The 23,150-nt window shown below is 46.3% G+C and overlaps 1 protein-coding gene across 4 annotated transcripts in view; it reads left to right on the top strand.

Moving 5' to 3' along the window:
• GPR146 (G protein-coupled receptor 146) overlaps nt 1-23,150 on the top strand; it is a 154,490-nt gene that overhangs the window by 110,539 nt on the left and 20,801 nt on the right. Inside the window, exon 1 of one of the 4 annotated variants that reach the window (XM_085629294.1) lies at nt 18,878-19,285. The exons of the other annotated variants lie outside the window; for them this stretch is intronic. The gene's annotated coding sequence lies outside the window, so the exon portion shown is untranslated. Of the gene's footprint in view, nt 1-18,877; nt 19,286-23,150 lie in introns of those variants that run through there. 4 annotated transcript variants of the gene reach the window in all.

The following is a 23,150-nucleotide window of genomic DNA, read 5'->3' as shown; positions in this document are numbered from 1 at the left end:
CTGACTCAGCCCACAAACTTGAGAATGGTGGAATCTTGGTAGCATCTTTCTAACACTGTTTGAGGTCCCCATAACACTAAAACAACCAATGATAAGCCTGAAACCAGAAGTGAGAATGACAATAAATGTAGTCCTGATGCAGCCCCCCCCCCCCCCACACTTCCAATTATTCCACATGTGGTCATTCCGTCACAACCTGGGGAAATGGTACCACCTGATGGATTTAGATCTTCCATCACATGTCCATCCGAACATCAAGTAGCGGTGAGTGGATGGACTGCGCGCAAAGTGGGAATGTCCACTAAGTTTAAAGATTATGTAATGGATTATCTTCCTCAAGAAAGGGAGATGTAGTGTCCGGACAGTTAATATTAATGCTCTTACCAAGGCGATTACTACAATGGTGAAGTTTTCTTGGGGGGCCCGGGTGGGAACAGCGATGCACTGATTGCTCGCGCATGAGTCTATATGCTAGTTAAAGACCACCGGAAGTGAGGAAATCAATCATATTAGCCACACGTGGCCTTATCATGATAAGAGCATGCAAGCATCAGGCCAAGCCCGACATGCTTCTCCCCAACCACAGAGGGAATGGGCTTCCAGTGGCCTAATTGCTAATCCAGGTCAATGGCCAATACTGTTTCCAGTCTTTGACTATTGTGTGATAGCCTAATGCATTCACCACGTTGTAGTCCTGTTTTCGACCATTAACTTAATGTAACTAACACACCTGAAAGCATTGATTTGTGGGTGAAAAGTTCAAGCCTGGAGACAGTGTCTGTAGTAACCTGGAGATAGGCAGTCACCCCAAGCATCCCTAAAACAGCAGAGAAATGACCCTATGGCCTTTAATGCAGTCAGCTAATCTCCAAATTGAGCTCAGGAGAGCCTTCCACAGTGGTGCAGTTTTCTTCTTCCTCTCCAAATGCAGTTCTGTAAACGTATCCCCTCAATCTTGACTAGGTTCATCTAGTGATAAACAGTTGATAGATGTTACATAGTTGATAGATTACCATAGTCTGATCAAAATACCTTCAGATGCAAAGCAATGTATCATAATATGCCACTTACAGTGTTACCAAGGCATCCCAGGACTTATCAGCAGGTAATTTGGAATGCGGGTGGATCAAACCATGACGACTACATAGCCAGCTTTTGCGATGGATGTCTTAACTGCAATTAAACAAAACTAAAAATCTGTAAATAAAAAATTCAATTCATAAGGGCCATCGCCACACCAGAGGCTCTGCAGACTGCCTATCATACTTTAAATGCCCCCCTTTCATTTTTTGCATAAAGCTTTAACCTCCAACCTCTTTCAATCCATAGAAGGTCACTGGCGCTTGGCCTAGTGCCCTTTAAATTTGTACTGAGATGCTTATACACAGAAGCATGTGTCCGGGTGAAGCCTGCCATCAGTGTTAGTGAAATTACAAAGTGAAAAGACAACAAGGATCCGCCTGGGAGGATAATGTTGGCCTGTGTGGGAGTCAGAGAAGTGCAGGAAGCCATTTAGGCAGAAAATAACCAAGTCAGGAACAGGTGGTGTTTTCAGGAAGTCTTTAGAGACAGCAGGATTGGTAAACACTGAGGGAGTCCAACGAAAACATGGCTCGGAACAGGAGAAGAGGACGTTGCAAGAGCGGGACATTCCAGGACCACTTCTTGTAACTCTTCATCAAATTGAAAAAACAATGTTTTGAACAATTAAAAGCTAAAATACACTGTCCCTATCAAGCAGACTAAATCACACTTATGAATGGTCATTCTGTACAATGGATAGAAGTCTCAAAGTAAGAGGGTTCAAGTCTGGAAGGAAAAAGACCAAGTTATTCTGGTGATGGCGTAAACCGCGAAGTCGAAGGTTGAGTGGTTTTGTAAATGGTGCTACATGCAGGGGGCGGCTCTGGTTAGCTAGACACATGTTGCCCTCTGGTCTTGATTAAGTGTGTCCAGGCTAAGTGCCTGACATTTATCGCCCTCTGTGAATACCGGGACCCATGCTAGGAATTTATTGTGGGAGATATATATCGCCTGTGAATTATTAAGCCCCGCAAAATGGGCCCCCGAACATCCACATGTCACAGTACTTGCCAGCTATTTTCCCCATTGAATTTCAGCAGGTTTGATCTTTTCTGAAGAAAACTGTGCAGTGGTTAACATACCTGGTTATTACCCGGTGCCTCTTGTTACTGCGATCCCTACACAAACAGGTGTTAGCGCTGTGATTGTATACTACACAGGCACTCATAATTGAAGCCTTTATGGCTTTTTTTTTTTTTTTTTACATCAAACATTTATTACCGTACAGTTAACATGGGTACCCTTTTCAAATGGAGAAATGTTTATTCAAAACAGTAAGTGAGATGCTGGACAGTACTATTTTGAAAAAACAAGAGAGAACAAAGTGAATTATTTTATTCAGAGGGTAGGGAATTACCAGACAGTCGCTTCAGTTTATTGTTTAATCGGAGGTTCTGTGGGAGGCTGCTTGTAGCCGCGTGCTCATGTCAGAGGCAGGGCCGTCTTAACAGCATTATAGGCCCCCGGGCAAAGCCGTGCACTGGGCCCTGCCCACACAACCACTCACAGGAATAAAAATGTTTAACAGAAAATTAGTTTCAAATTCTGGACTGCATGGGGCACTATGCTCGTGGGGCCCCCGGGCAACTGCCCAGCGTGCCCGTGCATTAAGGCGGAACTGGTCAGAGGTCTGACAATTATGGTTAAAATGGAACTTAATGAAGTGCAAGGTGGATGTTTGAGTCCAACCACATCGGGAGAGTAGCGGTGTCCAGGATTCTCCATTCATGGCCTCTGTTCTGTAACTAGTTGGGTTGAAAGCTAGTCAGACTATCTCAGTTTTTAGGGGTTTCCTGAACAGTTTGTGATTGGGTTAAGCTGTTAAGTACATGTGCTCTCCCACGCATGTGCTTCCGCTTGAAATTCTTGAAAGTTTTTTTGGCTAATTAGAGGCGTGAAGGCTTAAAGAAAGGTGGTGCTAGTTTCTGATGGTATTTTCGTGCCTTTGCAAATGGGACTTTCTGAATGTGACGCAGAATCTTAAATTTGATCCTAGTATCCACTAATAATAGTGGATATGAAATACATTTTTTCTGTGCAAGTGAGAGCTTCCGAAGCTGTTGTCTGTATGGTGCACCTAAGAATGGGCACTGATTGAAATTTGAATTTTCTGGCTACCTTTCATGAAGAAGAGGCTAATTAAGCAACTGGCAATGTGCGAGCTTAGCAGAGTGGCCCTTGCATTATCAGACTGTAATGCGATGCTTTGAATGAGCATAGGAAATCGGACTGAGGTTAGAATACCCATTGAGTGATGCCCATATTTCACATAAATTGTCATATCTGAAAATAGAATCATATCTCAGTGAATGGTGGGTTATGACACTGTTTTGATTAAGTAAAAGGAGCCAAACATGTTACATGTATTGGATGAAGCGTTTAGCCTCCTTTAGCGCCCATCAGTGCAGTGTATTTGCACTCCGTGTGGAATTTTGTGAAATGACCTATGCACCACTACGTTGGTTTGTAAAACTCCTGTTCAGAGTGTCTCGCGATCTGACCTACCTCACGAATGTAAATGATTATGGTCATAATGAATTGGTACATCTTAGTTATTCAGGATCCGATCTTAGGAGTTAGTAAAAGTTTACTGACACGTAAAATTGGATTGGTACATGGTAAAAACCGATTTTGTGGTCCCAAATGCCCCCTTTTTGAAAGGCACAGCATTTGTGACCACAAATTAGGCTCATAGTTTTACCGGCACAAGTTGTCTACTGTTGTGGAGTGGGGTGCAGCGGTGGCTCCAATTAGCTCAAGGAGCTTGTCTCGGGAGCGCTTACAGACTCTCACGGTGCTGAGGAAAACTCCCAAAAACTCAAACCTGACCCAAAAAACGACATCTTCATGTCCTTCAGGCCAACTTTTGAAGACTGGTGGCTCAACACAATAATAGTGTGTGACCAGTGGCAGCTGGCTAGTAGGTGGGGGGCAAACATGTGGTCGGTGTGTGCATGCATGCAAGGCGAATATAAATAAAAAGAAATAACCACTTTCCTTGCCTAAATTAACTAGATTACCATTTTATTTTTCTTCCCTGGGGCTTTCCTGGGAGGCATTTCTGGCAGCTGGGCGACGCTCCAGCCTCCTAATGGAGGCGCAGCTCCTGTTTGTGACGCAAATGATCTAAGGAATACGTTTTGCAGAGAAGGTTTGAAAAATATGTTCTTCTCTATAGACCCAGCACAAACCTGCCACAGTGGCCTGTGTTCATCACAGGGAAGGCCGGTCTGTTTCTGTTCTCATCTTCCTTGTGTTGTCCAACAAAAAACGCCTCTTCTTCCTGCCCTGAAAACCTTGCTATAAACACTGAGTCACCCTCCTGCTTTTCCCAAGGTGCGTGAGGGATTATTTCCGTGTTTGTGCGCAGCATCTCCCAATCTTGCACATCTTGCTCTTTTTCCATCTGCGGTCTCTAGGCAACGCCCGTTTGGGCACAGCATCACTGTGCAGCAACGCGCATGCTGTCTTTGAATCCGGGAGGAGCTCTACAGGCCGAGCAGCATTGCTGGTCTATGGCGGATGCATGGACGGTTCGGGGTTGGGGCACGGGAAGGACTCTGTAGACATCTTTGCAATAAAGTGCAATGCCCAGTAGTGTTTGGTACAACTCTCGATCCTTACTGCCTCCTCTCTTACTTGTGCCGTCCCTCCCTCTTTCTCTCGATGGTTTCCCGCCTTTTTCTCCCTCTTCTTTCTCTCTTGTCTTACATCACTTTCTTCTTCCCCGTCTCTTACTCTGTCTAGAACTTTGTCTAGCTTGCTCTCTCTCTGTCACTTCCCACATCTTCCCTCTTTCCTCCCTCTCTACATCTCCTGCTTCCCCACCTTTCTTTTCCTCTTTCTCCCTTGCCCTCTATCTCGCCCTCCTTCATACTCTCTTCCTTCTTTTCTCTCACCCCTCTCTACCTTCGCTGTACCCACCTCTCACTGCTCTCTTCAACCTCTCTGTTCTCTCTCCACCCTCCACTTTCTCTCTCCACTCCTCGACTCTCTCTGCTCTCCCCACCCCCCCCACTCTCTCTCCACCCCTCCACTCTCCCCCTGCTCTCTCCACCCTCCACTTTCTCTCTGCTCTCTCCATCCCTCCACTCTCTGTTCTCTCTCCACCCTTCCACTCTCTCCACCCTTCCACTCTCTCTCTGCTCTCTCCGCCCCTCCACTCACTCTTGCTCTCTTCACTCTCTCTCTGCGCTCTCTCCACCCTCCACTCTCTCTCTGCTCTCTCCACCCTCCACTCTCTCTCTGCTCTCTCCACCCCTCCACTCTACCTGCTCTCTCCACTATATTTCCACTCTCTTTCTGCTCCCTCCCCCGTCCACTCTGTCTATGCTCTCTCCACCCCTCGTCTTGCTCTTCACCCCCACTCTCTCCACCCCCCACTCTCTCATCGCCACTCTGTCTGCTCTCTCCACTCTCTCTGCTCTCCACCCATCCACTCTCTCTCCACCCTTCACTCTCCCTCTCTCTGCTCCCTTCACCATCCACACTCTCTCAATCCCTCCCCTCTGCTATCTCCACCCCTCCCTCAACTCTCTCTGCTCTATCCTCTCCTCCTTCCACTCTCTCTCTACTCTCTCCACCCCTGTCTGCCTTCGCAGTCCCCACCTGTCTCACTTTCTCCACCCTCCACTCTCTCTGTGCTCTCTCCAGCCCTCTCTGCCTTTGCTGTCCCCACCTGTCTTGCTCTCTCCACTCTCTTTACTATATCTCTGGTCTCTCCACTCCTCCACTGTCTTTGCCCTCTCCACCCCTCTCTACTTTCGCTGCCCCACCTGTCTTGATTTCCCCTCTCTCTCTGCTCTCTCCACTATATATGTGCTCTCTCCACCCTTCCACTCTCTGTGCTCTCCAACATCTCTCCACCCCTCCACTCTCTCTCTCTCTGCTCTCTCCACCCCTCCACTCTCTCTCTGCTCTCTCCACCCCTCCACTCTCTCTCTGCTCTCGCCACCCCTCCACTCTCTCTGTACTCTCCCCCTGCTATCTCCACCCTCCACTCTCTCTCGCTCTCTCCACTCCTCCACTCTCTCTCTGCTCTCTCCACCCCTCCACTCTCTCTCTGCTCTCCCCACCCCTCCACTCTCTCTGTACTCTCTCTGCTCTCTCCACCCATCCACTCTGTCTCTGCTCACTCCAATCTCTCTCTACTCCCCACCCATCCACTCTCTCTCCACCCTCATCTCTTTGCTATATCCACCCTTACTCTGTCTGCTCTCTGCACCCTTCCACTCTCTCTCTGCTCTCCACCCTCTGCCTTCGCTGTGCCCACCTGTCTTGCTTTCTCCACCCTCCACTCTCTCTCTGCTCTCTCCACCTTCGCTGTCCCCACCTGTCTTGCTCTCTCCACCCTACACTCTCTGCTCTCTCCACCCCGCTCTACCTTCTCTGTCCCCACCTGTCTTGCTTTCTCCACCCTCCACTCTCTCTCTGCTCTTTCCACCCCTCTCTACCTTCGCTGTTCCCACCTGTCTTGCTTTCTCCACCCTCCACGCTCTCGCTCTGCTCTCTCTACCTTCGCTGTCCCCACCGGTCTTGCTCACTCCACTCTCTCTGCTCTCTCCACTATGTCTGTGCTCTCTCCACACTTCCACTCTCTCCACCCCTCCGCTCTCTCTGCTCTCTCCACCCCTCCGCGCTCTCTGCTCTCTCCACCCGTCCGCTCTATCTCTGGGTTCCCTCCACCCTCCACTTTCTCTCTGCTCTCTCCATCCCTCCACTCTCTGTTCTCTCTCCACCCCTCCACTCTCTGTTCTCTCTCCACCCCTCCACTCTCTGTTCTCTCTCCACCCCTCCACTCTCTCTGCTCTCTCCACCCCTCCACTCTCTCTGTGCACTCTCCACCCCTCCACTCTACCTGCTCTCTCCACTATATCGCCACTCTCTTTCTGCTCTCTCCACCCCTCCACTCTCTTCCTGCTCTTTCCATGCTGTCTCTGCTCTCTCCACGCTGTCTATACTCTCTACACCCCTCTTCTTGCTCTCTCCACCCCCCCACTCTATCTCTCTCTCTGCTCTCTCTCCACACTGTCTCTGCTTTCTCCACTCTTTGCTCTCCACCCATCCACTCTCCTCTCTGCTTTCTTCACCCTCCTCTCTCTCTCTCTGCTTTCAATCCCTCCACTTTCTGCTCTCTCAACCCCTCCCTCAACTCCCTCTGCTTTCTCCACCCCTCCGCTCTCTCCACCCCTCCACTCTCTCTGCTCTCTCCACCCGTCCGCTCTATCTCTGGGTTCCCTCCACCCTCCACTTTCTCTCTGCTCTCTCCATCCCTCGACTCTCTGTTCTCTCTCCACCCCTCCACTCTCTCTCTGCTCTCTCCACCCCTCCACTCTCTCTCTGCTCTCTCCATCCCTCCACTCTACCTGCTCTCTCCACTATATCGCCACTCTCTTTCTGCTCTCTCCACCCCTCCACTCTCTTCCTGCTCTTTCCATGATGTCTCTGCTCTCTCCACTCTCCACGCTGTCTATGCTCTCTCCACCCCCCCCACTCTATCTCTCTCTCTTCTCTCTCTCTCCACACTGTCTCTGCTTTCTCCACTCTTTGCTCTCCACCCATCCACTCTCTTTCCACTCTCCTCTCTGCTCTCTTCACCCTCCTCTCTCTGCTCTCAATCCCTCCACTTTCTGCTCTCTCCACCCTCTCTTTGCTCTCTCCACCCTCTCTTTGCTCTCTCCACCCTCTCTTTGCTCTCTCCACCCTCTCTTTGCTCTCTCCACCCTCCCTTTGCTCTCTACACCCTCTCTTTGCTCTCTCTGCGCTCTACCCCATTCAAATAAACTCTGCAGGTTGAGCGCTTCCCTTGACCCTGAGAAGTAAAACTTGGCTGCTGCTAAATCTCTACGTCACAGCCGCACCGACGGACGACTTTTTTTTTTTTTTAAAGCCGAAATGAAAAAATTACACACAGGCCTCTTCATCACACAGCTCCCTTTTAGCCCTCAAGAAAAATAAATCGTTTATGTAGAAGAAATAACTATTTTATAAACTGCACACCTTACTTGGTTGAGGAGGGCAGATTTTAAAACCTACTGTTCACATTTTAAACACGCTTCTGCTAAAATAACCCAAACTTCCTTTGACTTCGGGCCGGGGCAGCTCTCTGCTTCTCTGGGGAGTCGCGCAATGCCTCGCGCTGCGCGGCAGAGCCCGCGTTTCCGGAGTTTATTACTTGGAGCACGCCGCGCGCGCTGATTTACTAGCAAAGCGGATCCGCTGGGTCTGCTGAAGTGCTCGCGGCGTGCACGCGGCTAAGTAGAACGTGCGTGTCACGTGGCGCACGCGCAAAGTACTGATTAAATAATAACGAGATCATGGTGTATAAACTATCGTAACTAAAACGCAGAAGGCCGCACCACTGGAACCAGCGCCAGTACATGTTCTGCACCCAAACAGCATGTTCGATTGTCCGCTCCAACCTGTATGCGCCCCTTGCAGTGTACTATGTACTACGAGCCCAGGCAAAACCAATAGATTTAATGTGCTAATGCATGCAAACAGCAGTGTGCACGTGAGAGGCAGTTGTGGGACTATGCATAGGGTCATCTGATTGTAACAGCATTTATTTGTTGTTTCGAAAAAAAAACCGTGCTATTTTTTGACAAACATCTCTCACTCAGCCGCGAGGCATCAGATTTCACGAATTACATTCCAAATACCACAAGGAATTTTTGCTGGTAGGCGCGAGAACTAAGGAGGATGCATAGATCGCGGTGTATCTTGGGAGTTGTAGGCGACAGAAGATGTGGGGAACAGGGACATGGCTGCAGAGAATGAATGGCCGCGGCTGCTCCGCCCCCAGATGGGTAATAACAATTCCTGTTGATCTGTTCTGTCATGAGGTGAGTCGTCCCTTCGTGGGTTCTCCCGCCTCCTCTGTGAGTTGGTTTAAACCTGTGCGTCACCCTCAGCAGGGCTGGTACCGAATTAAGGACTTGCTTAAGGCGACAGTGACACACAGCAGAAGGCGCTACAGAAACGCATGCCGGCAGTGGAATACGTTTTCAGACGTAAGCATCTTGATGTCAGCCTATCACATCAATTTAACATGCATTGGCAAAGCCAAGAGGTCTGGCTTATGAATGCACTGTCAGGACAGACCTAAACATCCATATCTCCTACCATCTGTGCTGCTGCCAGAGAAAAACCTCATACATTATTTAGTTATCCAAGACCCCTTAATACCATCACTATGGCGTGTCTGTGCCCATGAAAGTTATAGCTCAAGTAGCTGGATAAATAAGCGAAATTACCACAGCTGTGCGTAGGGCAAGCACTTTTTTGTGGAAGCACACAGCTTCTGCCTAATCAAAAGCTGTACAACTGGTTCCAAACCTATGGGCAAAGCATATCTCTTGGTGGTTGTCACATATTTGTCTGGGCGACAGCTGCACTGTCAAGCCAGACCATAAAAACCACTAACCATGACGTCATCACTTTTGCATCTTCCTGGGTACAGTAGAGGCCCCTCTGTAATGTTCACTGAAAAACACACGCAAGAGTGGTGCAGGCAGCAAGGTCTCGTGAGATACCCAACGCCACCATCACAGTGTCAGGTGCGTGTGTGGGAGAAGTCTCACGAGACCAAGAAGTTGCTGCAATCTCGCAAAGCCTCAGGGTCTCCAGGCAGGCCATATCTGCAAAAAAATAATAATCCTAATATGGCAGCCATCATATGCTCAGTCTAGCATTCAAGTCCTCACAGATAAATAATCACGGATTCCTTATATAAAATATAGATTCTTTTTTCTTAATTTTTTTTAACAAAGAGCAGTACTTCACTTTGACGTATGTTAATATCTCATGTAGCACAATACATGGAAAAATTGAATTCTGTTATACCTTCTCTGAGAATCGCTAAGAAGCTGCCTTGTTTTGTCCTGTTATTATGTAGCACTTTTTACACCACATAGAAAACTTCCTGATTGCTGCGTTAGATCTGTGCAACACAGCTACTTAATCGTCCACTAATGTTGTTAAAACCCTTATAATTCTGTTCACAAGACACGGGTAAGAAAACCTTGTGAGCAGTAGCACCTGTCTTAAAAGAGCATGTAGAAATGCCCAATAATGACAACCTGTCATAAAAAAAGAAAAATGCGATTATGTGAAAAACACAAAAAGGAGGGGGGTGAAAGAGCACAGCGATCTCCCATGGTACTTTTGTCACCTTGGCAGTGACAAACAGGTCCTTGTGATGGAGCTTGCACTGGTGGGGGCATGAAGAGGGCGCTAAAAGCTATCTTTATTTACTATTAATCTGAGCACTGCCCTGGTTCTATTCGACCAGCAGACATATTATATAATTAGGGCTCCTTGTTTTATGGTATTTATTTTTTTGACATTTCCGTCTGTATTTATCCATATTTTATTTTTTTGTCAATTTTAGCTGCATTTATCCTTATTTATTATGGGTTTTGAGAAAAAAATAAAGCTGAAACTAGTATATTTTCACATTTAACCAATAAATATGCAGTCATGCTTGAATGCCTGCCAGGTTTCATGGATATGAACACCGGCAGAAGATAAATATATGCACTTATATGGAAATATGAACATTTCAGTATCAGCCTTGTGCACAGCTACTGCTGTTTAAGCCTCTTTACTAAATTCCTTTCTTTTTTTAACCCCCTTACCGATCAATCCATCCATCTATTGGCCTGGCAGTCATGGCAAAGTATATTTAGAATCACTCAAAAAGCACCCAATTTCCGTTTCTATCCACAATTAAAAATAAATACGGACAAGAAAATAAATGGTTTTCTGTCTGTATTTATCTGTAAAAATCAGTAAAAACGGGAAACAAGGAGCCTTATATACAATGTGAGTGCCACTGTCCCTATATAAATATGTCTCTAATTTACTTATTGCAGGCAACTTGTGATATCTCTAGTCATCTGTAATAACAAATTGCCATTGTTGTTCTGGGGGCATATGTATCAACATCTCCATTTGCGATTCTCAAATAGCGATTTTTGAGAATCGCTATTTGAGAATTGCAAAACGGGATGTATCTAAAAATTCGCACAAATTTTGCGAATTCTTAAAATTCCTTAATTGCGATAACGCAATTAAGGAATACCTTCCCATTCATTCCTATGGGCCAGGAGGCCCATAGCAATGAATGGGAAGTCTTTCTCAATTTGCGAATCGCTATTTGCTAATCGCAAATTGAGAATATTTTCAAAGGTGCAAGGGTGTCATGATGACACCCTGATGCACCCCTGAAATCAGCATGTGTGCGCATATGGCGCACATACATGCCCTAAGGGCATGTATGTGCGCCACATGGCACTTTGAAAAATGCCAAAAAGTGCATTTTTCAAAGAAATCGCAAATTACCACCAACTTCAAGTTGTGATTTCTTAAGGAGAAATCGCACAACTTGGGTGCGTGTTACATAACATTTAAGGAATCGCAATTTGCGATTTCTTAAATGCTTACGCAAACTTAAGAAATCGCAAAATTAGCGATTCCTTAAGAATGCGCTGCTGAAATGCCTTCAATCTCATTTTGCGAGTTTGTATTCGCAAACGCTGTTTTTTTGCGATTCGCAGCGTTTGCGATTACAAAATCGTTTGATACATATGCCCCCTAGTGTAATAAATAAATGATCAAAGTCACTAAGTGGCATCACAGTGGCTGCTTTCAGAGTCTTCTGTCAAGGTGAAATGCAGGTCATGGAGCATAATTGCAGCTGCAGTTTAAACAAAGCAATGAAAACTGGATTTTCATTCTTCTGATCTGTTTTTCCTCAAAGGTATATTGATGAAGCACATATGAGATCTGTATGGGGACATGTTTATTTTTTTGCACACTAAAGGTAATTATAAGTAAAATATAATTTCCTTGCATTTTATCAACACATTGTTAGCCCCTTCATTTTTGTTTAACTGATTTATATTAAACTGATTCTTATCATTTTTCGCAACGAATTACTGAATTTTGATGTGTTTAATTTCACAATAGATTGTGCTTTTAGTCCTCCCCATAACTATGGTATGTATTATATATGAAAGGACAAGACACCAAAGAATTGAGCAGTTTGAGGAAAGGGTGAGGGGTGTGAACATGTATTATAAGAAATAAAATACCCTCTGCCGTACATTGTTTCTGTGAATTTGCATGAGCAATGGAACTTTAGAGCCGACTTGCAATACCTGTACAATGTGTCTTACAGCCCTCCCCCAGAGCATGGCCTGAGCATGGAAGTAGCTCCTTGTAAACTGCTATAATTTGTATTTATTCCAGAATTTTTTCAAAGGAGGCCAGTTTCAGATTCAGGAAAAACTAAAGTTGGGTCACAAGTTGAGGTTGGTTGTTTACTCACATTAAGGGCTTGTTGCAGATGGATGCTGCATTGTTTTTGCACCTAAAGGTCTGTAATGGTGGATCTTGCTGGGTTTTCTGTTGTTTCTGCACATAGGGGCTCTAGAGACAGGACGGTTCTGCAAATTACAGTCTAAAATGATGGCTCTTGGTGAGGCATGGTTTCTGCATATAGAAGTCTCTTATGATGGATACTTCTTGTCATTGTGTTGCTTCTGCCCATAGATGTGTTAGTGGTGGAGCTTGCTGGCAGAGAGTGGTTGTTTCTGCAAATTACAGTCTTCACTGATAGATTTTGCAAAAAGTTGTGAATCGTTTGCACCAGGAAGACTGCATGATTGGCATCTGTAGTGCAGAAGAATAGCCTAAAGTGTTTGTGCATCCAGTGTATAATGATTTTCATGGAATCGCTCACAGTTTCTGTTGTGGGACACGCTGTGTGTTACTAGCTGTATTATTATAGCTGTTTCAACTTTCCCTTGAACTGTAGCAGGTCAGTAGGCTTATTTGGGGTCAGCGGGCTGACATTTACCACTCTGTAGTTCAGGAAATGGATCCAGTTGACAGTAAGTGCCAGATTTAGACATGTCTTGGCACAATGATCAAACCAGCTTGAGAAAGCCATGCTCTTTGCTGATTTGAGAATCACACTTAAGAAGCTGCAGATTAGTCAAACTGGATCCACATCCTGGCCTGAAATAAGATTCTAAGGTGTACAGGAGCTGGTGTTGGAGGATTTGGTTATGCATCTTTGCAGCCATCGATCCTTATGTTACTTTAACCATGTAGCTAAGAATGGAACTTTTAAGAAGGGGTGAGCAACCAGTCCTGAGTTTAGGGCTGCCCTGAAACGTGTACTTTTGTGTTTTCCAAAGTCTTCAAATTTGGGTGCTGAGGGGTTGTCATGCTCATTTTCAGGGAGATGGTAAACTAGTTGCATCATCTGAAGGAGCAGGTCTTTTGTTGTTTGGTGTGAGTTTGATTGAGTTGTTATTTGCTGTGGTCTGTGCCAAGGCAATTCAATTGAGTTTTCCTTTGGTTTCTATTGATTCTCTGTAACTGTGAGTGAGCCTGGCATCTGAACTAGGTTATTTGCAGAGTGACCTCTTCCCTTTTAAGGTTGGTCCTGTTAGAGCAGAGACCTGATGTGTTCTCCTTTTCCTTTGCATAGGTAGGGGTGGTTTAATTTCTGTCTGTTGAGCTCTTATTCCCTATCCTGGTTAGACAGTTGTTCTACGCTAGTGTTCAGTTTCTGCGTCTATTTTAGGTCATCTGCTCTTTTTGGTGAGGTTTGACAATAAAAGGTGTGATAACAGATCTTGTTGTACAATTACTGTTTTTCTTTTCGTTTTGTTTACTCGGGGTACCAGTGATTTTTATTTTTATTTTTATATATATATATTATTTTTTTTGCAGAATCTGGTTGGTAATAGAATTGCGTTCCATAGAATTGTTGCCCTTTTTTGGAAGGAAAAGTCTTTTGCCAAGAGCAGGGAAGAGGACCACTCATTTTCTCCGCCCGATGGACACGTTCACCAACATTGTGACAAAGGGGGCACTGTTACGGATATTTCTTTGAGTATCTGGTTGGCCTTCGACCAGTGCTTAATTTGTAACAAAACAGTTGCCAGGGCTCTTTTAAGGAGGGCACTGCAGCTTACACCACACATTGTCCCTGTGATACTGCCAATGATAGTAACAACACAACTACTCACCATCACACTCCTTAAAGGGTTACAATTTGGACTATGTCAGGCCTCCAAACTTATAAGAATGGCTTGGGTGGCAGGTAATAGTTAATTTTAATGTACATTGAATTAATAATTAACTGTTGTGGTTATCTCTAAATTAGTCAGATAGCACCACCATGTGGCAGGCTGTCACAAGCGCTGGTGATGACAATCCAGTGTCGGTGCCGAGCACCGGAAACCACTGGCTCAAATTAAGCACTGCCATCGATGTGGTGGAAGGATCCAGGTTTAGATAAATCAATGGTGTGTGACATGTTATAAGTCTTTTGGAGGGTGAAGTACAATTGGGGCCTTTTTACAAGAGTGTTTACTTTCAGTAGAGGCACTGGAGGTCTAGTGCACTTGCTGTGTGTTGCTATCTTAGCACTTCTTCTTTGTATTATAGATCAAGTCCTTACTAAAGCGTCACATCTCTGTAGCTTGAAGATCAGCGGGTAAATAACCAAAATAGTTCATTACAGTTGTTTCTGCCAGCTGCACTTCTGTAAGTGAAGTGGCTTTGTTTTACTTAGAGGAGGCATACCCTGAAGCAGAGGTCAGACCCGGGACCAGGGTTCGATTCCCGACGCGGCAGGGTCTGGAGCCCAATTGTCCACGGACTCGATAATTCTCACTTCGGTGCCTACTCTAAGCACGAGTTCACACTATGCAGCTCTGGGCAACAAGCTTGCTTAATCTCCACAACGCCCCCCCGCGGCGGGATGCCTGGCTTTCACCTTGAGGATGCCCAGTACGGGTTATCTCACAGGGAAAAACCAGGACGGGTTCCCAATGCAAGCGCCGAGATGCCCAAGAGTAATTTGAGCGCTATATAAGACCGCACATACATACATACATAAATACGTTTGAAAACTCATACATTTGTTGCTGCTGGTTGGCCCTGGTACATCAGATAGTTTGCAACTTATTTGTTATGCCTCTCGGGGTTTCTGTGTACCAGCTAACTTCTGTGTTCGTCCATTTTGTGAAGTCTGTTGTATTGTGGGTCCTGTTGAGTCGCTGCGTGGAGTAGGTCTTTACGCGAGTCTGATTTACGCTTTGTGCTTCTAGATGGGCTGTTCAGAAGAAAAACAGAAAATAATCCAACCATGTTTATTTAATTGGATTTTGGCCACATATGCTATTTTTGTTGGAGAAATGTCTGTACTTTTTCCCCTTAAGTGGATTTAAAAGTTAACTTGTTGGAATAGCTGGAAATTGAGTATTTTCAAGTCCTGTTGTCAGCTAGGAATGTTTATGAAACACAGATTGTTGTACTCCAAGGTATTGCATTATTTTTTATCCTTCTACGGCCATAAAACGCAGTGCAGCAGCAGCATTGCCAACTGCACGTTTCCCGTATGTTGTGCACTCCTGGGGACTTCCAGCTGACACGGTGGTGCAGATCTTCTTCCAGATGATCGGAGGGATGGAAGGAGTTGCTACGGTAGGTCTACTTTACCAACCACCTTTAATGCACCAAGCATTTGTGTATCATCTGCAAACATCTGAAACTACAGCTGGAGGTGTTTAGTGAGTTGGGTTAGTAGCGACAGACAGTTGTTGCCCCATGCAATAGTACATATGCTGCGTGGGACTCTTTGAATTTAGCCTTCGGAGCATCTTATCGTGGTCTTATGATTGTGCTTCTTGAAGGATGATTGACTGTATTTCACACTCTCTCTGAGACGAACACTGTGGTGTGCGGACAAGCCGAAGAGAAGTAGGCCAGTTTTGTGTTCTTCGTCCCAGGTAGTGCCGGGATACGATGCACCTGTACATTTACTGTTGAGTTTAGTCCCTCTCGAGGGAGCGGGTGGAGAGGGGTCTTAAGCCTGGTTGCAGCTATAGGAGAGGTTATGTTGTTCCACATTTACCCGTACTTGTTTTCACTTCACTCTCTAATGCATTTTATGGTGGAGATTGGAGATCAGTCTGTAGGTGCCTAACCAGGGTCGGTTTGGGGGGGGGTTTATACCTTGTTTCATGCATGTGCTGATTTCTTCTTTTATGAAAGCTGAATTGGTAGTTTGTGATTTCCGGGGCCAGTGTTGCGAAGTCATCCATAAGAAATGTTGTTGGTCATGGTTTGGCCCACTTTTGGGGCAGTTTTGCTACTTTCCTTCAAAATCATGTGTTTGAAGAAGGAGATTGTATTGTATTGTAGTTACATTCATATAGCGCTTACTACCCCTGACGAGGTGTCAAAGCGCTTTTTCAGTGAGATGAAAGAATCTGTTGCTGCAGAGGCTCAAGGTGTTATTTATGGGCATTACTGATTGTCTGCTGTTCCTCTCAAATTACTGTGATAGCACCCTAATCAATACAATGTAATGAGGTTTTAGCACAGCTTCCTTTATGTTGGGTGATTTTTGTATAGTGCTGCATTCGCCAGTGAGTTGGCCTTTTGGTACCGTTGTGGTGTTGGTGGAAGTTGCCTGCACATTGCTGCCGGAAATGGAAAGCAGACAATGTGCAGGCGCTGCTGAACGTGTCCCGGTGTCTTACACCAGGACAAGTTCAGCATATATCGGTGGGGCCCAATTTCTTAGCAGGGGGGATGGCGTCCACCCTGTGAAGATAGTGGGTGAATGCCGTGTACCCCCGACCTTGCCCTGTGTATGTGTATGTGTTACCAAGAGCTCTTGAAGACTCCTTTGTGTGTCTTTGATGGCGTCACAAGTTGACAAACAGGTAAGTTGGCTCTGTGACTAAAACACTTGCTGCTGACATCTGCTTTGATAAAGGTCAGAGGTCCGAAGCCTGGCAAGTACACCTCAGCCTTCCAGGCTTTCAAAGTTAGCAAGATGTGTAGCCTTAAGTTGGCTCGTAGGAACACCTGGTATTGGCTGTGCCTGGAAGAAAAAGTCCAAAAAGAGCAATTGATAGACAGAATGCTGCACAATGTCAAACCTTCACCCCAGTACAGAGATCTGGGCCTAAACCCATAGTCTTTTTTTCCTCCCCATGCCGTTCCAGTTCAGACCCAGCCTTCTACAAATCAGTCTTGACCCTGCACCCAATGGGAACAGTCCAGCCAGAACTGCCAGGCCCTCCTTGGACCGAGAACAAGCATCCTGGCACCAATTTCAGGGCATCACCCCTCATCAGCCAGGCGAGCTTCACTCCAGTGGCATGGGGAGCACAGGACCCACGTGGGAAAGTCCAGCAGTCCTGACTGCACATCTACACAAACTGATTCACACAACCACTTGGAAAGTCATCCCCAAACTATCGAAGCGCTGCGCAGCCTTTCAATGCTCGCGGCACATTGTGTGCTATGCACGTGCCAAATACCAAGAACACCAAAGCAGCTGATTCTTAAAAAAAGTTCTTTTTAGGTATTCTCCTGTGTGTTTCTGTCAGCCGTTGGACTTCCCATTCAGATCTTGTGGTCATCCTTAAGTCATGTGAAGTCCGTCCGCCTGTGGGCAAGTTTCTCAGAGCAGCCGCTGTTTTTACTCGTATCTGCGCCAGCACGAGAGGAAGTTCTCTCGTTTTCCACATCACATTAACAGATCAGATGTGGTTCTGCTTACCATGCGTGCCTGAGACATCCTGTTTCCATCTCTGGTACAAGATCCGGGGCACTTTATTCGGTCATAAACTGCCTGTGTTTGGAGTTCGTCGCTGTGTTGACGTGTTCTGCTACAATGTAGCTCCTGGTAAGCATTATGCAACATCTTGTGTTTCATCTCTTTGTTGTTGCCAGTGGAAAGTGTATCTTGTCTGTGTTTTTTCTTTGCCAGTTACGGTTGTGTGGTTCGGTTTTCTCCTTTCTGGTGTGAGTATGTGTTTCACCAATGGAGAGTATTCTCGTTTCGTAGTTTGCAGCGCTCTGAACTGAAGCAATTGGTGTTTGCTTTTTTTGGGGGAAGGGGGGGGGTGTTTTTTGGTAGTCACTGGTGTTTTCTCAAGTACACTTCATAACTCCTCAGAGGGACAGCTTGTTAGGCCGTGGGATCTTCTGCAAAGCGCCCTGTGCTTAAAATGCACAAGCACCTGTCACGGGGAAAGTGCGGATTAAAATAATCACTGAATTTCTGCATTTTTTGAAGCAGGGACTGCTTAAAGTGTAATTCCCGAAACATCTATTGTGATTCAAATTAGAATTTTAAGAAGTATTTTTAATGTAAATTTGATAACTTTTGGAACTTCGCATTTAGGAAAGGATGATGTAAGTTTAATTATTTAGTAACAGATATCTGTGGTTTTTTTTTATCCCAGCTACGTCTCAGAAAACAATTCTAGCAAACTCAAAGGTAACCACTACAAGAACCACGAAATAGATTTCCAGGCCTCGCCCTCTTTAACTATTTTTTTTTAACCAAAAGTGGCCCATACGTTGAGGTGTAAAATGTTACTTCCCAGTAATTAAATTACTCTGAGCCGGCTCTTCCGGTCTTTGCATCCATTTCAAATAACAACAATCGAAGCCGAAGCAATGAGTGGAACGAGGAAGTGGACGCCGGGGAGGTGATCCGTGTTCACAGGAACCTGTTGCACGGCCTTGCATTCCCCTGACGCCGTCACCTGGCCCCGGGGCGGCTGTGGTTTCCCAGCGAGGCATCTGTCATTGTTTTCCCGCCGCCCATTCACGCGCACACAGAGCCTCCATTGTGCGCGCGGGCTGCGGACGCTCGCGCCGCCTGTAATCTGCACTCAGATACACTCTGCTGTTTACCCCCTTTTCAATAAAATTCTTCTGCTTGTTGAACTTCCCCGTGACCTCGCATTCTTCTCAGAGATTGCCGGGTCGGTATGCCGCAGCGTACTTTCTGAAGGGCTCTTGAAGCTCTCCGGACCGGGCTCCCGGGGTGCAGTAGTGTCCTGAGGGGGGCCTCGCCGCGCTGTCCAGTCAGAGAGCCGCTCCCGCCTCTCAGCCCGGGCTGTAAACAGCGGCGGGGCGGGGCCTAGCGCCGCCCGCCCAGGGAGCTGGAAGTTTGTGTTATTTACTAGGCGAAGAAACAAGTGCAGCGACACTGGCCAGCACGCTGCCGGGAAACGCGGATGGAACGCAATGCTGTCCGAGGAAGGGGGTCGCGTCCGCCCAGAGCCTCCCTCTGCCTCTCCCCCCCGCGCCTCCCTTAGTGACTTTTGAGGGACCCGGTGCTAAGAGAATGTGCGGCGAGGAACCGGAGGTAGGCTGTGGCGGTGCGTGGTGTGGTCTGTGGATACAGCTGCAAGGGATGCGAAAGGCTGCAAGCTCGAGGAGGGGAGGGGGAGCGAGATGGGACATTGTTGAGGAAACTTCGACCAGAGATGGAACCATGATGTCTGAAAATAGCCCTGACACATTGCGACTTCGTGCCGCCCTTTTAGGCGTGTGCACATCAAACTGAGTGCACCAATTAAGTTATAAATACTTCACATAGCATGTCAGCTTAGTCATGTGTTTTTTTTTTTTTTAAAGTATTTTTTTTCCCCTTGTAGTAGAAGGTATTTGGCAATCGCAGCGCAGGCATTGAGACATTTTGTTTCTCCTGCTGAAGGTACAGGGCGTGCAGCAGCTGTACCGGCTGTCAAGGCTGTCTCTTGTCTAATGATTGTTTATGTGTAATAGTCGCTGTTTACTCCCAAGTGGCACAATGTGACTCACAGTGTACTGTTACAAAAATGCACACTCGAACAGGCTGTCTGCAGGGCCTGAGCACAACTAGCCATTAGGTTTCCAAACAGTCAAGCTCAGTGTTTATTTGAATGTGGTGCTGCGCAGGGCACAGATGCATAAAAAACAGATGATGGATGGAATGCTGAACAAATCAAACAATAACCCTCAGTCACAGATTTGGGTTAAATCCATCATTTTGGGATTTTTTTTGCACGCCGCGCCATTCCAGTTTTGACCCAGCCATATGCATATCAGCCTTGACCCTACTCCCCATGGGAACAGTCTAGCCCGAACTGCCAGGCTAGGTCCTGGATTCAAGCTAGCCTGGCTGATGAGTGAAACCGCGAAGCCGGTCCCAGGATGCTTGTTTCTGGTCTGGGCAGGACCTGGCTTGGCAGTTTAGGCTGGACTGTTCCCATGAGAAGCAGGGTTACGACCGATTTGCATATGGCAGGGTCTAAATTGTGGTGGCATGGTGAGCAAAAGAACGATGGATTTAACCCTGATCTCTTGACTGGGGGTGAAGGTTTGATTTGTTCTGCATTCTGTCCATCATTTCTGTGCCTTTTGCGTTCTCGCACTAAGTGTGCCAGGTATGCCCAGATGCGGGTCCCAGGTTCACTGTGCCACTGGATTCGGAGAAGCCTGGCTGATGAGGAGTGATACCCTGAAATCAGTCCCAGGATGCTTGTTTCTGGTCTAGGGAGGACCTGGCTTGGCAGTTCGGGCTGGACTGTTCCCACGAGGAACAGGGTCACAACTGATTTGCATATGGCTGGGTCTAAACTGGGGTGGCATGTTGAGCAAAATAACGATGGATTGATCCCTGGTCTCTTGACTGGAGGTGAATGCTTGATTTGTTCTGCATTCCATTCATCATTTGAATGTCTTATGCTCAGTGGACCAATTGTGAGCTAGAAGTAAATATGTGAATAGATCCCCGGTGACCAGAATTACCTTTTCTGAAGGTTACCTACACTTAATTTACTCCTATAGCAAGGTAAACATTGTGTAATGGGGAATAACTACCTGGACCCAGATGTACCGGTCGGTATTTTGAACAGAATTCTCCATTCTGTGTGGTTGAATACATTTGTTAACATCTTTTTATTAAGATTTTGGTATTAAAATTGAATAGCATGATATACAGTGCAAGTGCTTATATGGAGTCAAACAGAAAGGGGTAGCTGTTCTTAAAAAAGAGTCAGGCCAGTTAGGCGCAGAAAAACAAAAAAGGGGGGGAGAAGGTGTCTCAGGATTGGATGTATACGTGGGGGGGGGGGGGGGGGAGTTTCCTATTTGGAAAAGTTGCCCTTACACACCCGTGAAGGTGTCATGCTTCATCATTGGGCGTTTTTGCTCCTTGTGGGGTCGGTGCTGCAATACCCATGGGCCCCGCTAGAGGGCTCTTTGGCGGAGATCTTTTGAAGTAAAAAACGCTGTAATAGTGAATGCAAGTGTGTGACAGTGAGTTAAATACACCACAATGGTGCCCAGTAAAAGAGGGTTTTTATTTGTGGGTCCACCGGATATAGTAAAAACAGAAGCCAAACTCCTACTTTGCACTAATGAGGAAATTTATTTTGGTCAGAAGTATCGGTGAAGTGAATCGGGTCGACAAGTTTCACACCCTGTTGGTCAAGAAGGGAACCTAAGCGTTTCATCAGGACCGAATATAGTGTGAAATGTGAAGTCTCTTCCTGCCTGGAATGCGTAGAGGGAAACCTAGGTAGGGGGGTGTCAAAAGGTAGCTCCCCTTGTATCTTAGTCAGCATGAGACTGAGTCACCTAAGAAACATCCAACCCTCTTAAAGTAAATGAAAGAGCCTCTGAGGTAGTAGCAGGCGTGCGCTACACGAGGCTGTGTTCTCTGGTAGCGTACGTCATAGTCACCTACCCGCATCTGCTAAACTGGTGTGAGGGCAACTTTTCCAAAAAGGAAGAACCCACCCCCCCCCCACATATACATCCAATCCCGAGACACCTTCTCACCCCTCCCCCCTATTTTGTTTTTCTGCACCCAACTGGCCTGACTTTTTTAGGAACAGCTACCCCTGTGTGCTTTATGTACTTGTTCTTGGGAGCTAGGGTACTGGACCTCCTTTTTTTTTTTTTTTTTTTTTTTTTTTTTTTTGCTCCCCGTCCCTACTTCTGTGGTTTGTGTATATACAACCAAACACATTGGGCCTCCTTCACAAAGGCCCGACGCACTTATGGCGGCGCCGACACACCCCGGGCGAAATCTTCTAAATGAGAATTCTCATTGCATTGCTGGGATTCTGCCTCGAGTGCAGAGACTGCCTCACGAGTGCGGCCCTGTGGAGCAGAACAATTAAGTTAATGGCGTTCTAGAGAACTACTTCATAGCATCTTAACTTGTGAGTTTAACACAATTTACCACTTGTTTTCAGCAAGTGGCTCCTATTCTTACCAGGAGGAATGGAGGCCACGTGGACCGGGGAGGTAAGGACAGATGTTTCCTTGCAGGGGGAGCATTACATGGTCTAGCCTGCATCTACTCCTTTCTCAAAGAAATTTTACCAGACTCTTTTCCCAGCCAGTAAAATGTGGCCCGGTGTTCCTGCTCCCAGTAAATAAGGTACTCATAACAGGACATAGAGGAATCCCACTCTGGAATTCTGCTCAGCCGAGCTTGTCGTTATGCCCTACAAGCTTTAATTTTTAAAGATAGAAAGATTTCTTAGTGTGATGTGCTAAATCCATAGAAGAATCCAGCAGTGGATTTTCTCAGATTTACCACTTCCTCAAGAAGTGAAAGAATTATCTGTCATTCAAACTTTTAAATTGGGCCTCAAACTTCATCCTTCAGTGTCCCGTGTATGGGTACCATAGAAACACTTTACACAATACAGGTTTATTTAATTAAATTAACCATCTCGAGGCGTTTTAAAAAATGTTTTCCACAATCTTCAACCTTGAAGAGGTGTAGCATGGACAGCTGTAGTGTGTACTTCCGCCAGTACTCTGTGTCATACATCCTAGATCGGCCTTAAGAACCCCCATGAAACCATTTCCTCCCGGCGCCCCCCCCCCCCCCCTGTCGTTCCCCCCCGTCCCTCCCTATGCGCGGAGGGCGAACGTGACGGCACACTACTACCATGACCCTTCGGGGTGGTGGGTGGGCGGACTTGGCTGCCATGCTCGCCACAAACAAGCCAGTGGTGTGCGGCTTTGTCATGCGGCTATAGGTCTTATTAGTCTCATTACTACAGAACCTTTCTCGTGTCCTCCTTTCACCCCTTTCTCTCCTGCTTCTTTCTATCCCCCTTTTCCTAATTTTCAGCAAGTCAAGTCAGATGGGGTTCGCTAATGCATATATTTCAAAAGTGCCTGTAAACACGGTTTCTACAAACTACGTGTGGCTAACCTTGTAA

Source organism: Triturus cristatus, chromosome 10 (assembly GCF_964204655.1).
Source record: "Triturus cristatus chromosome 10, aTriCri1.1, whole genome shotgun sequence".
Taxonomy (NCBI): domain Eukaryota; kingdom Metazoa; phylum Chordata; class Amphibia; order Caudata; family Salamandridae; genus Triturus; species Triturus cristatus.
Note: the sequence above shows the minus strand (reverse complement) of the source record. Positions and strands in the feature narration are given on the sequence as shown.